Below are 25,796 nucleotides of genomic sequence, written 5' to 3' on the forward strand. Positions count from 1 at the left end.
TTGCTACTAACATTAAATTCGTTGTTGACATTGCCCAATTATTATTTCAACAGTTTTCCCTGGAAAGCTGAAAATGGTAAAAACAAAACGTGCAAATGGAAGCGAGCCAGCCAATTTTTGAGGCCAACTCAACCATGCACATGCAATCAGCTTGGTGAGACAATAGAACGGGACCCCACACATCCGAGTTGGTTGCTTACTGAATAGCCATGTAATATAAATTAGCTGACAATGTTTATCCTGGATGATTCTCGTGTTCCAGTTCCTTGGGGAAATTTGCTGACGGTTTAGCTTCGTTATGTTTTGCTTGGGTTGTGGCATTCCCTTAGAGGGCCTTGGTTTATATGTCAAAGGTACATGTGTTGGCATTCGAAATTATTCCAGAAAACTTATAGCAGGTGGGTGTTGTTGAAAAATATACACAATCAAACACAGTTATTTTTTTGGTCGATTTCAGAGGTTTTGCATTTTTAAGCTGAAATTCATTGATAAAAATGCCACGTCAGCGTTCGGGCAGCTCCAATGTCAAACCGGTTCGCAGGCAGAGTACCAGCAGCCAGAGTAAACTGCCGACGGTGGTGCAACAACCAGCGAAAGAAACAGTCAAGCCAACTCCAACTCCAGCACCCGCAACGGGCCGTAGTACCGGCGATGTGTTCAAGGATATGGCTGCCACTGCTACAGGAGTTGCAGTTGGATCGGCTGTCGGCCATGCCGTTGGCGCCGGCATAACAGGGGCTTTCAGTGGTCGAGGTCAAGCAGCTCAGGCGGAACCAGCAGCGGCACAGGCCCAAGCCCAGCGCCGCAGCGAATTGGTTGAGGACGGTCCGTGCTCCTTTGAGATTAGACAATTTCTCAAGTGCAGCGAGGAAAACAGCGATCTTACCGTCTGCCAGGGCTTCAACGAGGCCATGCAACGATGTCGCCAACGTTACAATCTTTAGGATCAGGCACATTCACTGGGACAACTGCTTGGAATGTTTTGCATTCACACAAAATTTTTGGTTACTTTCTCTGAATACGAAAATTTCTATAAATCCATAAAAATTTAGCAAGTTCTTAAAATAAAAAAGTTCAGCAGTTTAAAAATGCAACCAGATCGCTCTCAAATATATTTCTATGTTAGTTCAGGAGCTAAGCCAGGTATGAGCAGGGGAGGGTAGGGGAGTACTTACTCAAGCTATTCGAATCTAATTAGAATCCGTCACTTTACAATCCGTTGGGAATTCAAGAAATTATTCTTCATTGGATTCTACTTTTTGTAATTTCTCAATGAATAAATATCATTACATATTATTTAAATTGATTAAAAAGTTTTAAAGATTTAGCAATTGCATCGAAAAACGTAACAAAATTTCGTTTTTCTTTCGACTCACAATAATCTCTCTCTCCGACCCACAAATACTTTCTTCTCTTTCTCGCATTAACACAAACTCCAACGCTACAGCTCATTAACACACATACATACAAGTTCTTCCTCTTCCGATCTGTTATCTTTCTGTCTCACCACCTCAGCTTTATTCTTACTGCACCCAAATGCACGTTCTCATTTGTGTGAGTGTGAGTGTCAGAGAGCATGAGTGCATGAGTAAGAAAAAGAGAGAGAGAGATGCATTTGGCGATAACTCCCACTCCCAGCGACCAAGTGATAAAGAGAGAGAGTGATAAATGGCTCTCGCTCTATGCTGCTGCTGAGGGTATAAAAGAAGCTACTGCTGAGGGGGCGCATCAGTGCGCGGGGCTGCTTGGCCCAGTTCGGTTGCTGGCTTCTTTTGGCGGATCAAATTGATGAGTAAGTAAATAATTATTATTTTATTTTTACTATTATTATTTTATTAGCTGCAGATATCCACCATTGCTTATTTTCTTTCAGATTTTATTTGAGAGTTGTAAATCTTTTGAAAGCAACTGCAGCTGAGAGAGAATGGTGCATCAATTGTTGAACTAGCTTTGGTTTCTTTAGTTGCAGTGGCATGGTATTAACACAGTAGCTAATCGTAGAGTTCGGCTACTGGGTAAGTGAATAATAATTAACATTATAAACCATATTATATTTCTTTTTCCAAAACAAGTCTCTACTCTATCCATTAATCTGCTTTGCTAGAGTTAAACTAGAATGCTTGATTAAAAAATGATGTCAAAGAACTGTTTATTTGTTACAGTTTGCGCCCTCCCCCTCACCCACTGAACACCTTTTTGTTTGCTTTGATTGGACCGCAACCTTTCCAATCATTGATTCACCTTTGTCAATCTTCGGTTCTTTCTGCCTCAGTTGTTGCATCTGGTTGCCGCCCATCTGGCAAATGAATTCTTCAATGTCTCTTAAGGCTTTTGTTTATGAAGCCAAAAAAAAAAGAAACACAAATATAAACGAAAAGGGAAATGTCGGTTGTCGGCAATTAAAACATTTTATGTCCTGCACACGCGCCTCTTTCCTTTGGCCTCTCCCTCATCACTGTCACCGTGTCTTTGTCTTTTTGTGCAACACTTTAAAGCTAACTGGCGCATATCCTTGACGCCCACGGCTTCATTGTCATATTGCTGCTCCTTTTACCCCAAGCTTTTATTTGGTGGGTTTTTTTGTTATTCGTTTTTGTTGCTTTCGTTTTTTGTCATTTTCAGTTAATTGTGATTTTGTTTACTGACGACAACGCCAAGCCCGCTTCCCTCTGCCTCAGTCCTGATTTTTTTTCAGGGCTTTGTTTGTGTTTCTACTTTGTCTGCAACCCTGGCGCATATTTACTTTAATTCTGTTACTCTCGTTTTTCTACCGATTTATTTTTTTGTTGTCCTTCTTTTGGAACGCGTTTTTCATGGCGCTTCATTCGCGAATTTTCCTTCACTCTGACCTTTTTTCTTTGCTTTCTTTTTTGTTTTTGTTGTTGTTGGCCAAGAGGAGAGGGAGGCCAAAACTTTTTCATTACGTTTTTTATCTGCTTGGCTTGCGCACAATTAAGCCTGTGAAATGTTTTGTGAGACAAAGACGACACTGTCAGCCAGGACCCAAGATCCCAAACCCTAGAGACACGAAAAGCAACACCCTTTCTTCCAACTTTGAGCACATTTTCGCGGCAGCCCGAAAAGAAAATCTTACGAAAACGAAAACGAAAATAAGGCAAATGGCAACAAGAAAATGTTTTAAGCATATATTTGCCTGTTGCCTTAAACGCTTTGTCTGGCTTAATGAAAACAAATTTAATTTTTGGCAACCAACCAACAGAGCTAATAAATATTTATTATGCTTTAAAATGGTAGCGAGCGGACCGAGTTAAATCAAGGGATGAGCAGCAGCATGTCCATGGGGGCCGAAACTAAGGACAGAGCCTGCATGCCGTGGCAATCACAGTTATGCCAGGCCAATGCGGTTATTGGTCAAACTCTGACAGCTATGAATGCAATTTCAAAGACATGAAATGTTGGAGCATAAATTTCTGACCACAATCACTCCCAGTTATTACCCATGAAAGGGCACTTAATGGTCAGAAAATATTTCGCAATCAATCAAACAATTAGCTCACATAATTGTGGTCTCTAAGCAAGTTACAATGCAAATTGAGTGATTTAATTGGAATGCAACCTATTTTTAGACTTTAAATGAAGTGATAGGTCCACGTTAATTGGAAATTCGTTCTACAAAAAGTAATTTTATTGCATTTAGTTTTTTAAATTAGTTTCCTTTTTATCAGAGAATAAGTATACATAAATCACCATTGAATGCCTCAATTACAATTGGCAATTTTTGCACAATAATTTTATGTACATACGTATGTATACAAAGTGGCAGCAATTTAAAATACACTTAAATTCAAACCAAATGTATGTGTATCGGACATTCTGGACTCTCTGGGCCATTCCATTCATAACTGCGGCTCAGTAATGTTGCAGAAATAGTAAAAGAAGTTGTAAAAGAAAAATGGCTCGCATTGGAAATGCGGTAAATTACAGTTAACGATTTTGTAGCACAGCAATTTGCTTTATCTACAGATTTCTATCTATGGTTTGCAAATGTATTTCCACGTAGCTTCATCGCCCCCATCGTCATCCTAGTCGTTTATTTGCGGTTTGTTTTTGCACGCCAGGCCGTGGCACCACTTCATACCACCTACCAGCCCATTCTCTGACCTGGTCTATTGGCTAGTACCTTGCCCAGGCCATTGTGGTCAGTTGTAAGTGTTTGTGTGTCTGTGTGTGTGTGTGTGTGTGTACTGTGTTGTGGAAACACCATAAAGGTGTTGAAATAACTGCCACAAAAGTTCGTTCCGTTCTTTTTTCTTTCGTGCTAGTACCTCAATTGTTAAGGGGCTTTTATGGCCATTGTATTGTGGGCGCAATGCAAATTCCTAGCAAATAATTATGTCGCAGTCCAGAGAGTATACATACATATCCATAGTAGGTACAATATAAAGCTAAACAAAGCACATATACATATGTACGTTCATATGTATGTATGGTCAGTCCTGACAATCCAACTTTTTTCGTTTGCCACTTTTGCATGTAAAAGTTTTAGCCAAAAAAAAAAAAAGGTTGTCATGTATCCTACATACTTTGCTAAAACTTTCCTATGTCTAATTAGCAAACTACAACCTGAACAACTAATTTATATAAAAGTCACTGAGGTATGGCAATCAAATAATGGCAGAAAAGGAAACTTTTAATTTGCCAACGCCCTGGCAACACACGCAACTAAAGTAAAAAGAAAAAAAAGCCAATTAAAGCAATGCATAAAAGTGACAAAAAACTAAGTGACCAACACGTCAAATATTACCCTGCTTTATCATAAATTTGATGGGCCTCCATTAAGTCTAAATTTCTCAAAACCCAAATGCAAAATCTATAGAAAATCGAAACGATCGACAAAATACAAAGTGTGCTTTAGAAAACGTTTCAAATTTATTGAAAATTGATTTCAAAACCCAGGGTATTGACTCTGTCTGGACTGAAAACATATAACGTATGGCCATTCATCGTTCGTTGCACTTTCGAGTGCCTAGGGGCCATTGTTAGCGATTTCATTTGCTTGATTTTAGTTTTCATCGAGTGTCAGGCTCTGTAAATGTGACTGCAATTCGTCTTTATTTTTCCTATTTTTTTCGTTCGTTTGGTTTTTTTTTTTTTTTTGACTAATGATCGCGTGCCAATGTTGTAATGGCAAACTGCCATTTGGACAATAAGCTCAGTGGGCCAACACTTTACGCACGTAACTGCCTTGGGACCAGGAGGCTAATAAATGAATTCGGAATCGGCATAAAAAAATGTCACCAACAGCAGCCGAGTTTAGCCTAACTCGAGCTATTTTTAAAGCTTAATGATAATGACCAAACGGGGTCCTAATTGCTTTTTTTCTTGCTATATTTTTTTTGCCAGCCAAGGTTTTTCTTTGCGAACTAAGCTTAAAATTAATGATTGCATTATATTTTCTATTTTTTTTTTTTTTGTGAACCTCAAAAACGATGCAGTACTCTCCGCTTCTTCTTGAAACTTTGTAATATGCTTATTAAATTTAATATTTCTTTTTGAATTTTTTTTTTCCATTTTACTTTTCTTTATGAAGTGCTGAAAAGTGCTGAAAAGTTTCTTTTTAATACATACATACATACGTATACATAGATGTACGTATATTTGTTTTTGTTATTCGCTCCTAGGGAAAATTTAATGTTTAAGTAGCCGCAAACGAAGTTTTTAATGAAAATAAATCATGCGCATACTTGGTTGCCTACGAAGCCAGAGACAAGGATTTCCCCAGAAGAAAAATGAGGTAAGGGAGTAGCTTATCGCCCGCGGCTCCTACTGGGTCAGCACAATATGCTCCATTGCCACGCAAACTTAGACCAACAAAAATTTATGGACTTTGTCGTCGACTTCATTGACACTTGAAATAAATCAGCGTCTCATGGCTTTTGAGTTGCAATTAACTACAGTTGGAAATGAGACCCGATCACGAAGTCATTTAGTCTGATTTAAACTACCCCAAGGACATTTTCATAGTAAATACCAAGGCATTTCTCATAGAATTACAAGCCACATCTAAACTAAATGCTACATGGCCACAGGTGTTCATTTAATTAATTTGCATAAATCAAAATCGAATAAAAGCACACACAAATACACAAATACATACATACGTGTATCTACAGGATTGGCTCGTTTAGTTAGCATTTGCCAAAAATGCATTTAAAGGATAATAAATTTAAATCCACTTATTATACAAAAATTGTTTACACTAATTAAATGAAAAGACAATATCTATCTACATACACACGCTTGCATAAGCTGTGGTCTGTTGGCAGACACTACGTATACGTAATGTCAATTATATGAAAGGCTTATACGATTATTTGTGTATGGTTAATAAATTTGAAAGCTGTAAAGCTATTAAATTAAAAATAATTCAATTTAATTTCAAAAAGTATGTACAGTGGCGTCAAAATATTTGGTACACTAATTTTTTGCGTTCTTTAATTCTGATTTTATGCCATTTATATTGAATATTTATTAGTCTAGAGTTTTAATATGTTAATTTGTATTTTTAAAGGGTCTTCTTTTCCATTTAATAAACAAAATTTAACTGGGAAATTTTAGAAGGATTTGCAAGTTTTGCAGCTGTGAATAAGAATTTTCAATGCTCTATATATAAACAAATTGGAATTCCAAAATAAATCAATTTCTATAGATAATCATCTATAGCTTTCTTTGCTCAATTAAGCATATTGCTGTATATTTTGAAATCCATTCATTATACTTTGATATATATCCAGAAAGAAGTCAAAGTCTAATTGCCATTTCGTTTGTTAAACATTGTCCGACCTCAAACTCAAACTCAACTGTCTGCAAAATTTTGCACAAAATAAATTGCGCAAAAAACAAATAAATAATGTACCCTACCAATCTACAAATCGAGAATGTGTGTGTATAACTAAGAATAACATAGAGAGAGAGAGAGAGAGGGAGGAGGAAAGAAATGCAAATAATGCCGTTTTCTTTGCCTGCTAAATCACTTTGAGTTATTGTATTTAGCCTTCAACATGGCCCCGACCAGGTGAAAAATAAAATAAATATTTTAAAGCCACCTACACGCACACATACACAAAAACACAACACAATTGTACATGAGAGAAAGGTGTCTAACGGGCACGCACTTTGGCGATGATTGATATGGCTGTCGTGTAGGGGGCGTGTGAAAAGGAGGACCAGTCGAAAAAACTTTTGGCACACCTCTAACCAGTCTATACCAAAACCCAATGCCAACGCTCTCAAACACACACACGTCGAGTGTCAAAGTTTTCTTTTTTGTTTGCTTTCGTTGTACGTGTTTTTTTCTTTCTTTCGCTGCCGCTCTAAGCGCATTTGATGAATTGTTAAAAGAAAATCGCGCGTATGTGTAAACATTTGGTCTATGCCGAGGATAGCACAAAGAGATGTGTGCCATGTTGTTGGCAGAAGGAAATGTGTGGGTAACGTTCGAAGCATGCCGCTCGAGAAACAAATGACGGAGAACTCCAGAAGCTCCAGTTCTCCCGATGACGATGCTGATGACTAGCTAAAAATAATTTATAAGAATCACTTAGGAATACTCTTTTATACATGTAATTGATTTGGCATTTGATATATAAGTCAATTGAAATTTTTTACTTAACTAAATTAACATTTTAAATATCGAAAGAAAAGAAATTGTGTTAATCCCATAACAATTGATCCAAGTCAAGCCATTTAGCAAAACGTTTCTCGATTATTATCACAAATCTGGTAATTATAAAATAATCGAATGAATTTAGGCACTGAAACCCATAAAGTTTATCACTTTACATTGTAGATCAATAAATATGAATTATCCGTCATCAATTAAACAGAGTTCCACTCCTTTAAACAATGAAACGTTTGGGGTCATTATTCTTATGGAAGCCAATCCAGAAACATGGTCAGATCAAGGATCTAGTCAATCAGTTAGCATAGTGCAGTCACAAACATCCATTCTAATTAATCGCCAAAAAAGTCAAAGAAGATCACTGCGAAGTTTGGTAACTAAAGGACCGATTGGACCTAAACATTCAGAGCACACACTCAAATCAATGGGCGATCACAGTGAGGTTGATCAGGAGTTATCGAACGTGGGCAGTCACGATGAATCAGCATTTAAGGAAGACGCACACAGAGAAATAACCATAATTGATGAAAACTTGGCTACTAACGTACGTCGACTTAACCAATTGTTAGTAAAGGAAATCGAGCCGACAGGCGAAGATGATCTTGAACTCTTGAAGCTTTTTGGAAAGGAGAAAAAAAAGTATAATGCTTTGATATTGTCAATTAATAAACAGGCAGATGAGCAAGACGCTCAATCGTATTTATCACTCATAAATCATAATTACAATGGTATTATGAAAGATCTGGATCGAGAAAATCGCCGCAAAAAGCTAATTAGTGATTCCGTCAAATCGAGTACGCCAAATCACGATGGAAATTCGCAAGAAGGTAATCGTGAAGATCAATTAAGGAGAGATTTTAATGAAGAATATATTGAACTATTGCGAGCCAAGTGGGCGTTTTATTTCGCTCAAATGGAAAAGACTCCAATTCAGCAGGAACTCGAGAATCAGCGCAAACAAAAAGAAGCTGAATTGGCCGCTCTGAGGGCAGAACGCAAAAGAATTCGTCGTGAGAAGCAACGTATGATGAAGCAACATCCCCCCAGACCCATTACGGAATTGTATACAGCACCACGTCTCACCCATCGTATGCGTCAGGTTATCGAGGAAAGGGCAATGGCTGCCAGAGCTCGTGTACAGTCTCTCAATTCAACAAATGTCCTTGTGGATGACAGTAAAACGAAATTGGTTAAAAGTGTCCTCAAAACTTCTATCCCGATATCTCCATCCGAAAACTTATGTTTTGCCAATGTTGTTCTAGAGATGATGTCTAGAAATCGGTAAATCTCATTGAAAGCCGTCCAAATGTATGAATCAAAGCAAAGGTCAGTGTAATTGAATAGAAAATCCTATCAGATTATCTAAATGTAAATTAATTAGTTGTGGGATATTAAATAACATTTATGTATTTTGCTTTTCATTTTTGTGCTCGCTTCTGGCAAACAGGATAATAAAGTCCATCTTATTCGCGAGAAAGTGTAGGCTCTGCGTAACAAAAGTGGGTTGTAAACTTTGGGCAAGCTTTTCAGTTTTAATCTGTCTTAAACCTACACACACACACCCACGCACATGCTAACAAGGATCTATGTATGTATGTATGTATACGCTTATGGAAGCTGTCAAGCAATCGTCGTTGTATTTACTCTCTGGTTCTGCGTATAAGCCTAATCCCTGTCAATGAAGCCACATTTGGTGTGTGGCATTCACTCAGAAAAAGACACACAAACCCACATATACCACACTCAACTGAACTGAACTGAACTTAACTCAACTCAACTCATCACATCAAATCATCAATCACATGCTTTGGTGATTCATTGATAAGCTTTTTCCCTTTTGCTTATGGCTCCTGTTGTTGACAGCGGGTGGGCTTCATGGCAATCATGTTAATAATGCCACAAGATGTTGGCTACACCCATTGGCCTGGGCCATTAGGCTCGGTATACCCTGCATATACATACATACAATACAAGTACACAAATATATGTACATAAATATTTTCGTATATACTTATTATAAACCTGTGAGTTTGTTTCTTAGCAATTAATTTTAAAGGCATTGACTTTAATGCAATATTAACAACAAAAACAAAATAAAAAAACCAGGTAAAAAACTTCTAATGCCAAAAAAAAACACAAGAACTGAAAGCTAAAATAAATACGCGAGTCACGCAATTTGTTTATTTTGATTTTTGGAAAATCAATTTTCAATTTCTTGTTTATTTTTGATGTGGTTATCCGGCGGCCAGCAGCAGCCATGCTACGTGTAAACAAATGAAAATTTTTGCAGATGCCACAAACAGAAGAATCTCAAACCAAAAAAAAAAAACAAAAATAAAACAAAAAATAAATGAAGCATTTTTATGTTTTATACCCTTCGCAAAAAAGGTAACCGATTGTTTGGCAGTTTTCCTGTTTCCTTTTAGTTTTTTGTCAATTAAATGTTATATTGGATTTTGCCAGAGCCATGAAAATTTGACGTTAGTCACACAAAAACAAATTCTAAACAAATTTGCAATATGCAAACTTTCAAACCATCCCCAACTCAATTCAACGATAAACTCGCAAGGGTAAAAAAAGTCAGCAAGCAAAAACAATACGTCAGTCCCTTTTGATTTCGTTTTCATTTTTTTAGGCCTTTGTTTCGCTGAACAAAATACAAACAAATATTTTATTGGTTCGTCTCTTGTTGTTGGTATTGTTGTGCCATTAATGTCACAAGTGTAATTGTTTTTTAATCGCATTGATAGCGCACTGAGTGAAGTTATTTCAAGTGTGTGTTAAAACCACTTGAACCAAAAACCAAAAAGAACTGTTCAAAGCTCTGAAAGTGACCCAAAAAAACAAGTTTCAATGTATTCAAAGTGTGTGGGTGTTTGTGTGTTTGTGTGTGTAAATGGTGTGAAAAAATGTTTAGAAAATCAAGGAGGAAGTAGGTTCTTGTTTACGTTATCATCAATGAAACGATTTGATTGAAACTAAATACTACAATCCCAGACTCAATCATTATCTACCCTTTCTTTTAATTTATTAGTCACTTAAAAATCTCTTCAAACTTCTTAACTTTTCTCTCTAACCTTTGTGGATCCAGCAAGAGAGGAATATTTACATTTAAAACTGATTGTCTATCTTTTTGTCAAGTCTTAAACTTTGCTGAAATTTTTGCCCTCTTACTTTTTTGTATATCTCAGCACTCTTAAGACAAAGTCATGTGTGTTTTGTAATGCATTATCTCAGTTTTGCCTCGAGCTTGCATAGAAAAAGAAGAAGAGATACTGGAAAACTGTAAGAACAGAAACATATCGACGTTTTTATCAGCCTGAAGCTTGGTTTTAATAAGCAGAAGCAAAAAGGATAAAGAATGCATGGACCGACAGGAGAGATGGAAGATGGTCTGAAGGACGCGTTTAAAACGTGCCACAAGCACCACACTGTGAGATTTGATAAAAGGAAGAAAAGACAACAAAAAAAAAGAAGTCTATATAATATATAGAGAGAACCCCAAAGGCAAAGGCCAGGCAAAAGACGACTAAAAGCTATAATATAATAATGAAGTCAATTTCAATGCTGTTGTTGTTAAAGGGGAAGCAAAACATCAGCAACGACAACGACAACAACAACAACAACAGCAAGAACTCTTTTAGTATATGTTGTAAAATTTATGTTGTTATTGTTATTATTGTTATTGCTTTTCATGTTGTTGTTGTTGTTGTTGTTATTGTTTCTGTGGACAGCAAAAGGGCAAATATCAGAAACCAGAAAACAAACAAAAAAACCTCACGTCAAATCATTTCCTGCAGCCATTTTCAGTCGCTGCCTTTGATTTTTCCTCTGCTTATTTAAACTTCAGTGAACTGTATCAGCTGGACAAAAGTTGAAAATTTCATTTTTGTTATTTCTGTTATGGCAATTAGCCATGTTTTCCTCTTTGTTGTTGTTATTAATATAAATGCCTTGCCCTTGCTTATGGCTGGAGTAGTTTATTTAATGGCCACACACATATGTAATTTATGTTAAGTAAAAGTAAACACTTTTAGCCATTATTGTGGTAATGGGTACAAAGTCAAGTCTGGCAACTAAAATGAAATAGAGAGTTGCCTTTTGGCCAGATGTTTTGCAATACAAAAAGCTAAAAGGTTCCTCGATAAGAGATATATGATGTATGTTATATGAGACAAGTTTGAAGTTTGATATTCTGTGTTTCTTAAAAAGTTGTAAGGTTCGAATAATGATAGCATAAAGTAAGTCTCGAGAACTTTTTCCATTTGACGAACTGCAACAACTAAAACATTAATATAACACATTTCTCTATTTAATAAGAAATATTTTGAACATTCTATTAGGTCAGCCAACTGAAAGAGGCTTTGTAAAAGTATTTTGAGTATTCATTGAATTATAAATTGAATGAAAATGCGTCTAATGTCGATAACGTTAATATTTTGGTTAGGGGGGGACTACTCACCTTCAAATCAAGCAAATCAAAATACTTTAAGTGGTTAAGCGGTTTAGCCTCAAGCAGCTTATCTATTATCATTTCAATGAATTTTGAATGAGTTTCCCCACACTTAACAAGAATGAAAGGGAGAGAATGGAAACTAGGGGTCGATTTTTGCTATTTTTGCAGTGCTGGACTCCAGTTGCCTGGTTGGGCTTCATTACGCTTGATTTCTTGTGACCTTCGACCACACACAGGGACAGAGACACACAGGGACACATAAAAGGAGAGTGAAGCATTAGGCTAGCGCTTACTTTATGCTTCGTTAGTCAGGCAGGATTATGGAGTTGGTCATGGCGTCAAAATGCCTTGTCTGTGGCGCTAGGAACATGGGAAGTCATATGAATGCTCTTCTGAAAGGGAAGCAAACAATGGTCAAGCACATAAGTAGGCTGTAAAATGCGTCAGTCATTCAGTGATTCAGCCTGCCGGCGACAGGATGCGGTCACAGGATGCCAACAGCTTGTCTAATGCTTAAGGGCTGCAGTCGAGTGACCAACCGAATGACTGACACCTTTGCAAACAGCCCGCAGGAGAAAGGACTGTACGGCCAGGACTGTATGCCAGATTGTGAGTGCTTGTGTAAACAATCCTGGCCACATAATGAACTGGACTCGCACCGTTGCCTTAACTATCATACCGTACCTTCTAGTCTACCTATCGCAGAACCTGTTGATGGAAGGTTCCTGTTGTTGTGGTAGTTGTTTCTGCTGTCACACAAAAGCGAGCAACACTTTTTACACATTTTACCAAGTTTATGCAATTTTCAAGCACATCACACGTCTGTCTCTCCTCCCGTCCTACATATGTATATATGTATGTATGTATTTATATACATAAAGCTTTATGCACATACATGTAAGCCATTTAAATGCTGTAGTTTGCCGCTTCGCCTGCTCTTGGTCCGTTCTCTCTGTGTTGCCCTCTGCCTTTTGTGTGCAAAAACCACAAGCTCTTCGGTCTGAATAATTGACCAAAAAACGTCGTCCAACCGCAGCAAAGCAAAGGTAATGGCCACGGTAACAGAAAAAGCAACGACAACCGGCACCAGAGCGAGTCGAGCACAACAAATGAATAAACAAATTTATGGAAGCAGAACCGCAGATTTAAGTGATGTCCTTTTTGCTATGTTTTAAATTCAAACTGAACAAACATGAGATTTCAGTGTGACGAATAGAAGTGAAATATTTAAAATTCAATCAAATCTGCTCAATTAGTGAGAATGTTATTTGCATTATATTTCCATGCCAATTTCAATTTATCTTCCCTTATTTTTAGTTCTGTTTCAAACAAACAAGAAAACGAACCAATATCGCAGTCGCGTAGCTCATTTATTTATGTATTTCTCTTTCGCCGCATTCACACAAAGGTTTTCCCTTTGTTCAGCCTTTGTATGCTCCTTAGAATCTTTCATTTTCTTTTCTTTTTTCACAAACGACGGCACATTAGCCGCAACGGATGTTGGCCTTTTCATGGCTGACTGCTTGCAAGAACAACAATGCGAATGAAAAAGAAATTTGGTCAAACAAGTGGGCGTCCTTCCAAAATATTGCCACTGACCACTGGAGCAGCCACAAAAGCAAGAGGAAAAATAAAAAAAACAGAAATGTCAATAAATTCATATGAAGTTATCTCTTCCAGACAGCTTAATGCGCATTTTTATAGCCTAATCTAGAGTCAAATTTTTCATGTGTTTCACTTCAAGATGCGTTCAATTTGTTCAGTAGCAGAAATATCTTCTTAAATCATGTGTGTCTAAAATTCATGGACTTACCTCGTGTAAGGTTTACGCATAACAAGAAGTAACTGCAAATTGTGGAAAACGAAAAAGAGGCTTAGTTAGTTATTCAATCAGGAGGTATTTGAAATTTTAAAAAATTTATATTGGAGTTTATGTCTATCAATCAGGAAAATGCCTTTTTTTTTTTGGATCTTATCATTGCCCTGCAGCAGCAGCAGCTGGTTATAAGCCACTTTGCGTCTATGGCAACTATCAAACAAATAAACTCAAATATTCTACATACATATGCTGAATGCTGTCACACATTTGATGAACTTAATAAAACCCAGCACGAAGTGCCACTCAGACCCAACTGACAACTGAATTGTTAAATAAAATTGAAGTGCCGCCACCGTCTGCCTCCGGCATTTCCCTCCCCTCCCCACCCAACGCCATACATGCCACACTCAAAAATATCTCTCATATTGAATCTCGGACAACTCAATGTGGACTTGGCACATAAAAAAGATTAGCGCCAGGCCAAAGCACTAAGAGTCGAGTATCTTAGGCAACGAAATGGGTCAAAGTGTGATGTTTGTGTGTGGTCTCTCCCTCTCAATATTCCTGTCGTTTCTTTTATGTGTGTGTAGCTGTGTGTGTGTGGTCTTCTGTCTGCTAAAGTACTTTGGCTGACAGCAGCAGTCAACGACATGGGATGGGATGATGAAAATAAATATCTTTGCATGTAAATAGTTCTACATTTACCTCTGTCCTGTCCAATGATTAACTATAGACAAACTAATTTGCTCAACTCGACATTTTCATTTGGTTTACCTATGAGTCTGCTTAAATATAATGACAGAATACCTACTCACGACTTGCAATTACGTATATGGCTTTAGTTTTGCAATGTAAAAGTGGGTAATTCTGGGAAAGAGCTCCGCCCTCCTGTTGAAAGCTCTTATTTTATTTATGCATCGACTGGCAGACAAAATCGCTTGAATAAACGAAAGGCGATAATAAATAAATGAAAGCTCAATACACTTTTTGCAAAAGGGAGAGGGTAAAAACAAAGGGGATACCGGGCGTGTAGAGAAACCAGGTAAGCTGGCACGCCATGATGGAAGACCACCCTTAACCCATTGAGAACCAATGGTGGATAAAAGTGAAGCGATGGATTTGTATGCAAATTTATTTTCAAAAAATGTTCTTCCATTTCATTGAAAACTAATGGCAATTCAAAAATAACTAAGAGTGCGTCCACTTTAGATCAAAATCATCCAAACTAAATGATAAAAAGTTAAAATTATTGGATAAATTTTTCAATTTATTTGTTTTTTAAGGGAAAAACTCGTTCTTATTTAAATCTTTTGTTTGTTTTTCTTGAAAATTTGTTATTTCAGTAATAAATCTAATCTAATCTTTTCCACAATTAATTTAAGAGAAGAAGTAGGTAAATATATATGTAAATTCCAAGTTTTTTAAAATGAACTTTCCCTAATAAAAAAATGGTCTTCTATTCTATGTAAAAAAAAAATTAACACGGGTTAACAACATTCCAAGTAAAAGGCGAAAGAAAATTTACACGTTTTGTCTTTGTATAAGTAAAATGAATAATCTACGTGGCGCCTAATCGCTTGCTACGCCTTTTGTGAAGTGCTCGAACACACACACACATTTGTATGCATATCCCGTACGTGTGTGTGTGTGTGTGTGTGTGTGAGTATCTACTTCACTCTTTATAAACACATAAATTCTTTAGTAAATGTACTGTTAAACCGTATTATTCACACCATCCACAACAAGTGTGAATGTTAATGGCTGAGTGTAGTGTATCGTATTCGGTCCTACAACTTTTAATGTGTGCCCTGTGGTTTTTAGTAACCGCATTGAAAATTGCCGGATGGAATTGGGTTCGAAAGAGGGTATGAGTATGGCAAAGACCCGTCAAACTATAGAGCAATTCAAAACAAAAAAAGAAACAGAAACAAAAACAGTATTGATGCAAACATTACGTAACCTTAAAAGCCAACAAGAGAAGAGCCCCGAGAGCATCAGCCGCTTTGGTAACTGGAAAATTGTGTAAATAAACAGTATTAAATTTTCCGCCTGACGGCTAATAGAACAGCAGTCAGACACGCAGCTTGAGGTGGGCCACAGTTGGTGGACAGCCACAAAATATCGATTACGTGAAGAACACGGCAAAGAGCATTGAAGCTCGACTCGTAACTGTCTGCGTTGTGCCGTTGCAAGAAAGAGGGAAAACTTTATTTCTAACAAAATTTACAACAACTTAAGCCATAAAAATTGAAACGATAGCCGTAAAAATAAGGCAAAATAGGGTGGTGCCTACACTCTACTCTCTTTCTCATTTCTAGTATCTCTTGCGCCCTCTTGCCCCCTCTCTATATCGCCCTCCCTCTCTCGCTTGCTATCTAAAGGGTCCCAGCAGGCAACTAGGCAGGCAACTGCTGATGCTGCGTCTTGGCTGGGCGCCACTTAACGCCAGCAGCAGCAGCAGCAGCAGCAGCAGCAGTAGTATGCTCATCTTATGCAAAAGTTCAATGGGGTTGCTCCCAGTTTTGCTTCTTTTATTTTTTGGGGCGGAGGGGGGGCTAACTTTTTGTGGCACATAGACAAACTTTGCCCACTAGTCTGTGCGAGGTCGTGGTCTTAAAAAAATGCTACCAGATGAGGTAGCAACTACTACAACACAAACTACATACAAAGTCCTCATTTTAGTTCTTGCTGTTGCTGTTTTCTCTAGATGCTTGAAATCCTCAACGCAAACATATACAGTAAACTCTATAGGGAATGCATTAGATTTTCTTAGATTCATTTTGAATCCTAGAGAAAATCAATTTGAAATTGATCTTAGCTGGTTATTACTATGTTCAATAGACTGGAAAATGTGAAACTAAATTGAAAAAATCTATGTAATATGATAAGCAGAGGAAGCGTACATTTTTTTCTCAAGTTTCTTTTTTTGGAGCAAAAATAACATTTTGACATTCAAACTATAGCTTTAGCTTAAAACGAATCATTGTTATTGGGTGTTGGTAAGTTCATTTCGTTATAAAGCAATTACAACTGTAGAAACAACTAAAACCGCAGCCACAGCCTGACAACGTTTTTTTCTTAGCATACATCTTGGCGCACGCATAGAATAAAGAGTGAACTGGTTTAGCTGTCGTCGTCTAAACCTAAACTCACACTCACAAACACATGCGCGCACACACAGATGCTTTGGTCATATGTGTACCAAGTCTTAGTTTTAACTTGGGGCTATGAAATGTTGTAGCTGACATTTATGCGAATCTTACTCACTTCTATTAACGTGCTCGTTTCCAAGAACCCAAGCAAAATACATAGCCCTTCATTTCCTTGCCATCAGGATGGTAGTGTGATGGTTTGTTTTGTGCGTGTATGTTTGCTAGTGTGTGTACATGTTGACATTGATTGCGTGCGTGCCACTGACAGTTGTTCGTATATGTAAAATAATAGTGCGATTTTAATTGAATAATATGCAAGCCATCAACACGATATCAGAAGCAAGCAAACAAACCGAAACGCAAAGGAAGAAGGATGTCTGTGGTCATTCGGTAAGTTGAAGACAGGCCATTTGTGTATAAGACATTGGGGTCATGTTAGTTTATCCTGCCTTTTCGTTCTGTTAACTCCCACAGTCTTTGTGGGACTCCCTCTTCATGTCAGCCGGCACGATTTAGTAGCATTATAATTGTCTATGGGCCATTAAGGCGACATAGGAGGGAAGATGACTCTGACCCAAAATACTAAAGCTTATGCTTCTGTCTCTGACTTCAATTTACCGCCTGTGGTTATGTCAATCACTCAGTAGTGGCCCCTAAGATGTACACATTTATATAGAATATATAATATAAGTATTTACTTAACATTTTCTTGGCAAGAATCATATAGCTTAAAATATCATGAATGCTTCATTTTTGAAGTTGGCTTTAATCCACAAACAACTAACTAATTTTATTCAAATCACAAATTTATCATCAGTCACGCATATGTATACACATACATACATATGTGTGTATATTCATATATCTATACTTCAATATCCGATTATTATGCATGTAGTTAGTTGTCTCGCCACGTCCATTTGGATCGGCAGACATACACATATTTTTATTGACATCTGAGCAGGCAGGGCAAACAAAACGGAAGTTATCGTTCCCTCTTTCTTTACCATCCCTTTGCTTCTTTCACGAAACATTCTATACATGCATATGTACATATGTATGTGTGTGTGTGTTTATAGTGTGTATTGTTGTTGCCGAAACCATTTCATATAGAAAATCAATAAATTATTGTATTTAATGTATACATAACTCAAATTATTATGTATTACTGCCGCTCGACCGGTTCGCTTCTGACTTGGCATGACTTGAGCAAGCTGAATGTTGACTTTGGATGCCTTCGGCATGGCATTTCCAATTAAAGCAAACACATGTTGATGGTTTGGGGGCAAATATTTGTATTAGTTTTGTCTTTTCATATGTCCATGTGGGTTTTGGTCATAAATTAAATTAGATTTCAATTAAACGCTGACCACAAATAAATCTTAAACAAAGCGAGGCATTTAGTGTCTCTTATCTGTCTCTCTCTCTCTCTCTTTTCAATTTGATAAATGCAGCTAAACCATATTTACTCGTCAATGTATGGAACTCGTTTGAGCAAAAAAGAATGTTCTAAAGAGGTCATAAGGCAAATGGTTAACTAAAACAAAATTCTTGGCACACAAATGGGGCACAAAAATGAAAACTTTCCTTTCACACAGACTGCATATTCTACTTTCTTCTCCAGGGACAGGACCAAGCGAGCAAAAAATGTCACAACGGGGACATGCTCAAAAAAATATGCAAAACAAAAAAAAGCGAAATAAAACAGAAAGAGAAGGAGGAAAGTGCATTATACACAGTGAACATGTAGAAGAAATTGAAAACGGAAGGAAGCACAAGTAAAAAAAAAAAGAAAAAAAATAAGCACAAGAAACAAACAAGCGCATGACATGCAAAACAGGCAGACAACCAACAACGAACTACCTCCTGGATGCCAGGACAGGTTACCACCCATTTGTGTAAAAGGGGGCAGGATGCGGGAGCAACATCAAGGAAGAACTGAAAATGCGCTGATAAGCAAGGCGTGCACACCGGAACCCAAAGGCACCACCAGCAAGCAGCCAATACTCATACTAGCCAACGCTGGAGTACAGAATCGGGGAGACCCATCAAAAGCGAAAGTGAATTGAGAAGAATATACGAGTGGTGTTTTATCCTGTAAAGAGTATATGATTGCCTTCTGGTAACTACTTACAGTCTACTTAGTGTTTAAACAAACTTATGAGAGTTAAACAACAATAGGAATCGATTCAGGTGCTTATCTTATGCAAAGTTTCTTACTTGCAATTCGTTTGACTTGCCTAGATAGTATTTTCTTTGTAGAATTTTAATCAATATTTACAGAGTGAATTTACATACAATTATTTTCGAATCAAACTTTGTCAGAAATTGTTGAAAGTTTCTATTCACAATTTATTATTAGTTAATGAAAACCTCATAACATTAAAAATGAATTAAGTTTGAAACTTTAAACTTTAAAATTCCAACTACTATATCATGGTGAAAGCTATAATTAAACAATTTAAAAATAAATAAATTTCATGAATAATAAACTTAAATACATAATTGGTTGTTCAAAGCATATTAAGGGCAGAGTGACAGAGAAAAGAAAAGAACGGCAGCAAAAGCAAAAAATAAAAAATAGTGAATGTGCGAATGTTTTCTAAAGAACAAGGACATCAAGGCACTAGTGAAATGTCAGGTGGATGCCATGCCAGTGGGTTTTTAGAAACATTTGTTGGCACGCGCCAATTTCTACGATGAATGCTCATAACGAGCTCAGACCCACAAGCAGGTATGCAAGGGCAGAGGCAGAGCCAGAGGCAGGAGCATGAGCAGGGCAGGCAGTTAGCATATGAGTCTCTTCACCCAGTCCACCCCCGTGCGAGGGACAATGTCGTTTGGTTGGTTGGCTGAGTTGGTTGGTTGGTTCAACAATGCTGAAAATCAATAAAAACCATTAAAATGCAACGACACCCCAGTTTCAGTCAGCGGCCGCCAAGGAATGTGAAGTTCAAGCAGCAAGGTTGGTAAGTTGCTTGATCGCTAACTCGTTTTGGCTCGTTGATTTGTTGGTTGAGGGAACAAGACCAACTTTCAACATGCAAGTTGCGTGATAGAGTTCTACCATTATTATTACTATTATAATTTCTTTCTCTTTTATAAATAGATTCCATGGCTTAATTGCAGCCTACAAGCAAAACCAAATCGATGCCACCGAAACGCATTTAACAAGGTCGAGGACAAATGGTGCCGAAAAAACGCCGTAATTTATTGCCTAGTGAAAATAAGAAGAGAATTGCTGGAGGGGAGGTCAAAATGTCGAGCTGCATGAATTATGTACCACAAAACCCTGACAACTCTCGCGAATGTAAATCGGAAACTAAATTCAACATGAGATTTACGAGCTTCTGCAGATTTAGGAGGAGACGGCAGGCAGTGTCCTTCGCTTGATGAGTGAGTGGGCGGTGCTGAGTGCAGTTAAATGCTCCTTTAATATTAATAAACTAAAAAATGTTTTAAAAATACTATCAGAATATATATAAAACATTTAAACGCGATCTATATATATATGCCATTTTAATAATAAATGCAAAAGCAATTTGGATAGCATGACTAAAATAATATGCAAATGCGGCTATCCGCATCACAATCATTCAAACACACACACATTATGTTTAAAAATCCATACACCGTGATATATATAAATAATTTTTTTGTCCAGAGCACATCATCAATCATGAATAACGATTTTAGTAGTGGGTTATTCCATTTTCTCAGAAAGCTTAGTGCAATGATAATACATTGTGTTACCTGGTTGGATGCAAAGCGATTTATATTTATCGCCATATATTTTTTTATTGAACTGGTGCTTAAATTAATTGAACAAACAATATGAAACAGGTCACATGAACTCATAAAGATTATCTATAAATGATAAAAATAAAGAGCCAAATTGTTGAAACAAAATAAGAGAAACAATCGGAATGGCCAAAAATTTGTTCACTTTTATTTCGAGAATTTCTGGCATATTTATCGTTTATATTTTTGTGGCAAAACTGCACTTACAATTGTAAACAAATTTGTTAATTAGCAAAACGAATGAAAACAATAGAATTGTTATTGTTGATGCTTCCTTTAATTGGTAATTGTGTCTGGCGAATGGAAATAAATAAATATTTTCACACTTTTATTAAGGTATTTTAGTGATGGATGAGGCTAATTGGATTTGATTGAGAAACTAACTAAACAGTTTTTGCCATGACAGAGCTAATTGCAGTACTTGATCGATTTCTATACCAGAAATCATAGGCAATAAGTTGGTAGTTGAAAAACTAAGCATCCTAATCAACTGTAGAGGACACATATTCAATTAATCTTAAGAGCATTTCGCAATGAATAAATAAAAACAAATTAAATGGCATTGTGGGCCATTTTTTTTTATTTGCCAACATTTTTTGGGGCCAATATGAATAGAAAAGCAAATAAAATATTTATATATAGTTAATTATTTTTAGCAGAAATGTCAATGACTTTAACCAGAGACAAAATAAATTGCGGTAGCATTGCCACACGGCTGTTGCCGTGGGCCATAATAGATATATCGCACATACGCAGTGTTGGCCTCAGCCAATAAAGGCGTAATTAAAGCGCCAAATAAATAATTAGCTCAACATGCCGCTAACAAAACTATTCTTTACCCCCACCCCAGATCCCCTCGACGACCTGCATATTGATCAATAAAAAATTACAATCGTTGGCTTATTGGAAAAACAGTTTCGAAGATTTTTTTCCGCACAAATCACAGAGTCATTAATTTTTATTAACAAAATCTGGGCTGAGCTCTATCAAGGGTCTTGACGTCGACGAAGAATGAACACAATGCTAAGATTTCTGATATATGTATAAAGAAGACCATCAGCCCAGTCAAAGTCAAAAAAATAAAGAGAAAAAGAAATGAGAAACAAAAACAAAATGAGCTTACTTATCAGTAACGTAATTAAGCAGCGATAAACTCACTGCCAACGCCCCCACTTTTTTGTTGAGCACCCCCCTTGGTCTATTTACCACAGTGACGAGCCGCAAACGGCGCCCAATTTCTTTATGTTTGCTTTAATTTGTTGTTGGTTTGTGGGTGAGTGATAAGCACAGGCCTTCTTTTTTTTCACCCCCATACATAGCTGGACACACACATGGACCCATACATACACATACACATACACATATAGTTTATATCAATTTAGATTTGAATTTAATTTATTTACTCAGTTAAATATCAATATGTATGTTAGGGACTGCGGCCGAAATGTTTATTTTTGGGTGGCATGGTCAATTTATTGATAATACAATAGAAAAAATTACTTTAGTCACTTTGCCGATGTGGGTAATGATGATGATGATGACCAAATGCCATTACTCACTCCGTTTATAGATGGTTTTATTGCATTTGATTTCGTTTTGAAGAACATTTATTAAGAGACAAAGGCCAATTCTAGCTTCAGACTTACTTGACCTCTTATGCTTCTTATCACCAGCAGCTGTGGTATGGCTTAATTAAGTCTAGAAATATTTCACATATCGACTGTTGATTAGATGCCTTGTTAAATTTTCTTAGAAAGTTGAAAAACTTTCTCTTAAGCAAATAAATTCTTGAAATTCTTTTTCCTAAACAGAAACCACTTCTTTTGCATTAATTTGTAAATTATCTCTGACCAGTCAATGTTAAATTAAATAGAAATTTAAATAAATTGAACCAAGAATCTTATCAACCAGTTGCTGTCAATTTGTGGAATACCCTGTATCGTATCCATAATGGTTATAGCTGGGAAGCCTGTCGCCTCGTTAACTAACTGAGTGACAGTATTTTAAACTGATATCGTGAAACTTGGCGAAAATTGTTGATATGTCGAATCAGCAGAATGCGGGACGGGTAGGGCATTGAGGTTGATAAGAAATTTGCTTATTTTAGCACAGAGTCTAGACCATCTTATGCCAGTGGACTTTACTAACATTTTGAGTTGCATTAGTGGGAATTAAGTATACGCCAAGTATGGCAAGCGAGACGCACTTAACCACTGGAGTGCAATTGGCTTAACCGAATCCAAACTAATTGAATTCAGCTTAAGTGCGATGTTTTTGACACGACACGAGTTGTGGCAATGGGAAGCCCTAACGAGCAAGCTCATCTGCGGCATCATCCCAACTAGCTGGGTCTCTGGTCAGCTGCATACTGCATTGTGTATGCACAAGTGGTCTGACCAGAACAATAACACTATGTCAAAGCTTTTTAATTGCTTGCATTTTGTTGTATTGTTTGCATTTTTATTTATAATTAATAATCTTTAACAAATATTGCTCTTACTGCAACAGCACTCATTTAACTGCATCAGTTCAAGTTCAAAGTTGGATTAGTTGATACAAGGTAAATTAGTAATTAGCACGGAAATGTGTATTAAACCGGGTATGCTTAGGTTTACTTAGTTCTCCACTTAAGACTTCAATTCAATTGTTCTTTCGTATGTCTAGTAATCGCCATTAAGCCCAACTGATTACATATCAATTAGTAAGTGATTACAACTACATAGGCAATTATACAATCAGGTGAAATATGTCTACAATTACTAACAGCGGGGCATAACACGGATGTGGTATACGCCTGCCAGCTATATGTATGCAATTAGCTATCAAACTAAAGTATGGCCAACACTCGCGGCTGTCTTACCAGACGTTTTTGCCTTTGATTAATGGTGGCCGCATCAACAACAATATATCTATAGGATATACATACATACATACAAGCATACATCCTATAATATTTATATACTTATGTACATATGTATGTATGTATATATGGAAATCTGTTTGTTTTACCACTCAGAAACGGTTGGATGGGGTGGCTAGCCGCAAACATAATTAGCCATACATAATGCACCCTTGAGACAAGAACATGGTCCGAACGAGAAGTAACTTGGGCCACTTAAGTCTAACAAGTTTTCGGTTTTCGAGCTAAATGTCTAATCAAAGCATAAACAAGGCTTGTTATTTAGCCAAGGCGTGGCAAGGTTACGGAGGCGGGTAGGGTGGTTTCCCAACTTGTCTGCCCTCTAACTGGCAATTTAATTAATGAAAAGCCAAAACACTTGAACAAGAGAAGATTTTGGTAATACTACAATTTCTCCATCTATCAAGGCAATTTGATATTAAATGTATTTGTGTGTGTGTGAGCAAGAAAGTTCCTTTTTAAAGCACATACAAGTCCTTTGGGTATCTTAAAATTGTTCTAACTATTACACTTAAATTCTCCTCAAAAGTCCATGCCCGTAAATCGTTACCTTATCACTTGCTCATCTACCACAGAAATAATCAATTTATGTCGCTCTCTTTTATTTTTTGTTGGATTTGTGTGTGTGTTTTTTTTTTTCTTTTGTTGCTTATTTGTTTGTGAAGGTCGTTTCATGGCTTTAATTACCCGTCATTAATCATAATTGAAATTGCAAGCGAGCTGGCAAAAAATAACATGCTTTGCACTGGATTTTTCAGCTGACCAAGTTTCAACACTTGACCAAAAAGGGCAAAGTTTTTAAAGCTTAATGACTAAACTCTGCCGTCAATTAAAGTTCTTGTACAAGAATTAATGTGAACAAACAGCCAGTGACAACAGCCAGGCGAGGTAATTGAAGAGGAGTGAAATTGTGGAAATGAAGCTGGCCACAGCAAGGGACAATGATCAACTTTGACAGATCCAGTTGTCGATTGGCAAAGACAGAGACAGCGAATGGGAGAGCTTAAATTCGCAATTATGGCGCTTTAATGCACAACAACGAGTAGATGTTATTGCCATTTTGGAGCTGGATGCTGATTCCGAAACTCAAGCCCATCAATAATGTGCGTGACACATTGTTGCCACAGGCAACAGTCGGCTCACGCTGCGTATACGCAATGTCTGTACAAAGAATTATTGGTCCGATATATGTACATATATAGAAGGAGAAAGGAAATGTCACAGCCACGAGGCGGATGTGCTATTCTGAGATTGATAGCAGGATCAAATGCTATCTCCCAGCATGTTAAGTGGATTGTTTACGTGTCCTTGTTGAGTTCTCTTTTTTTTTTCCTGTTGGGTTATGCGGGTTTGTGTGTGTGTTTGTTTTTACACCATGTGTCTCCGGAGTGTATGTGTGTGTGGTTTTAATTATATGGAATTCTGGGCCGGCAGACAAAAGTGGGAAAACCCCAAAAAGTCAACAGACAAAGGATGCCTTCTCTATGAAATTAAACTTAATTGCAGTCATTAATTATACACAAAATTGAGATATATTGCCCAGCTACATACTGAAGTTTATGTAATTTGAATTAATTCATTTAATACCGCATCCTGAAACGACTTCACCTTTTATTCAGATTTTCGCACCATATTAAATTACAAAGTGTGTCTGAATTTCATCGCGAAAGAAAAAACACAAAACTGAAATGAAGTCATAATTAATCTTTATTCAATTGACCACAGGGTAGCTGTTGCATGCAATTTTCATTCAGCGATGAGTTAACTTTATTTAATGAAATTATATCCAATTGCATTTTATATCAGAATCACATTGACCTGTCAAGTTTTACCCAGGATGCACACCACAATACACACATTCAATGACAATGTAAATACATACATACATACATACATACATGTACATATATGCTTAATATAAAAATGAATGAAAATTGTGTAAAGCTAATTAAATTTTTAATTATATTCCAGCTTAAGGGCAGCAAATCTAGCGTTGTATTATAATT

At 36.9% G+C, this 25,796-nt stretch overlaps 1 protein-coding gene, 1 long non-coding RNA gene and 1 pseudogene across 3 annotated transcripts in view; 2 read left to right on the forward strand and 1 right to left on the reverse strand.

Annotated features, from left to right (window-relative positions):
* 5-HT7 (5-hydroxytryptamine receptor 7) overlaps positions 1–25,796 on the reverse strand; it is a 53,742-nt gene that overhangs the window by 23,007 nt on the left and 4,939 nt on the right. The window contains exon 2 of one of the 2 annotated variants that reach the window (XM_068297572.1): positions 13,912–13,943. The exons of the other annotated variant lie outside the window; for it this stretch is intronic. The gene's annotated coding sequence lies outside the window, so the exon portion shown is untranslated. The remainder of the gene's footprint in view (positions 1–13,911; positions 13,944–25,796) is intronic. 2 annotated transcript variants of the gene reach the window in all.
* Positions 358–1,094, forward strand: LOC137582810 (coiled-coil-helix-coiled-coil-helix domain-containing protein 10, mitochondrial pseudogene; annotated as a pseudogene).
* LOC137582851 (uncharacterized) lies at positions 1,775–19,260 on the forward strand. Its single transcript, XR_011033332.1, has 3 exons — positions 1,775–1,792; positions 1,874–2,015; positions 18,694–19,260. It is a non-coding gene; the product is annotated as an uncharacterized lncRNA (long non-coding RNA).

This window comes from Drosophila tropicalis, unplaced genomic scaffold (assembly GCF_018151085.1).
Source record: "Drosophila tropicalis isolate 14030-0801.00 unplaced genomic scaffold, ASM1815108v1 contig_859, whole genome shotgun sequence".
In the NCBI taxonomy this organism is placed as follows: domain Eukaryota; kingdom Metazoa; phylum Arthropoda; class Insecta; order Diptera; family Drosophilidae; genus Drosophila; species Drosophila tropicalis.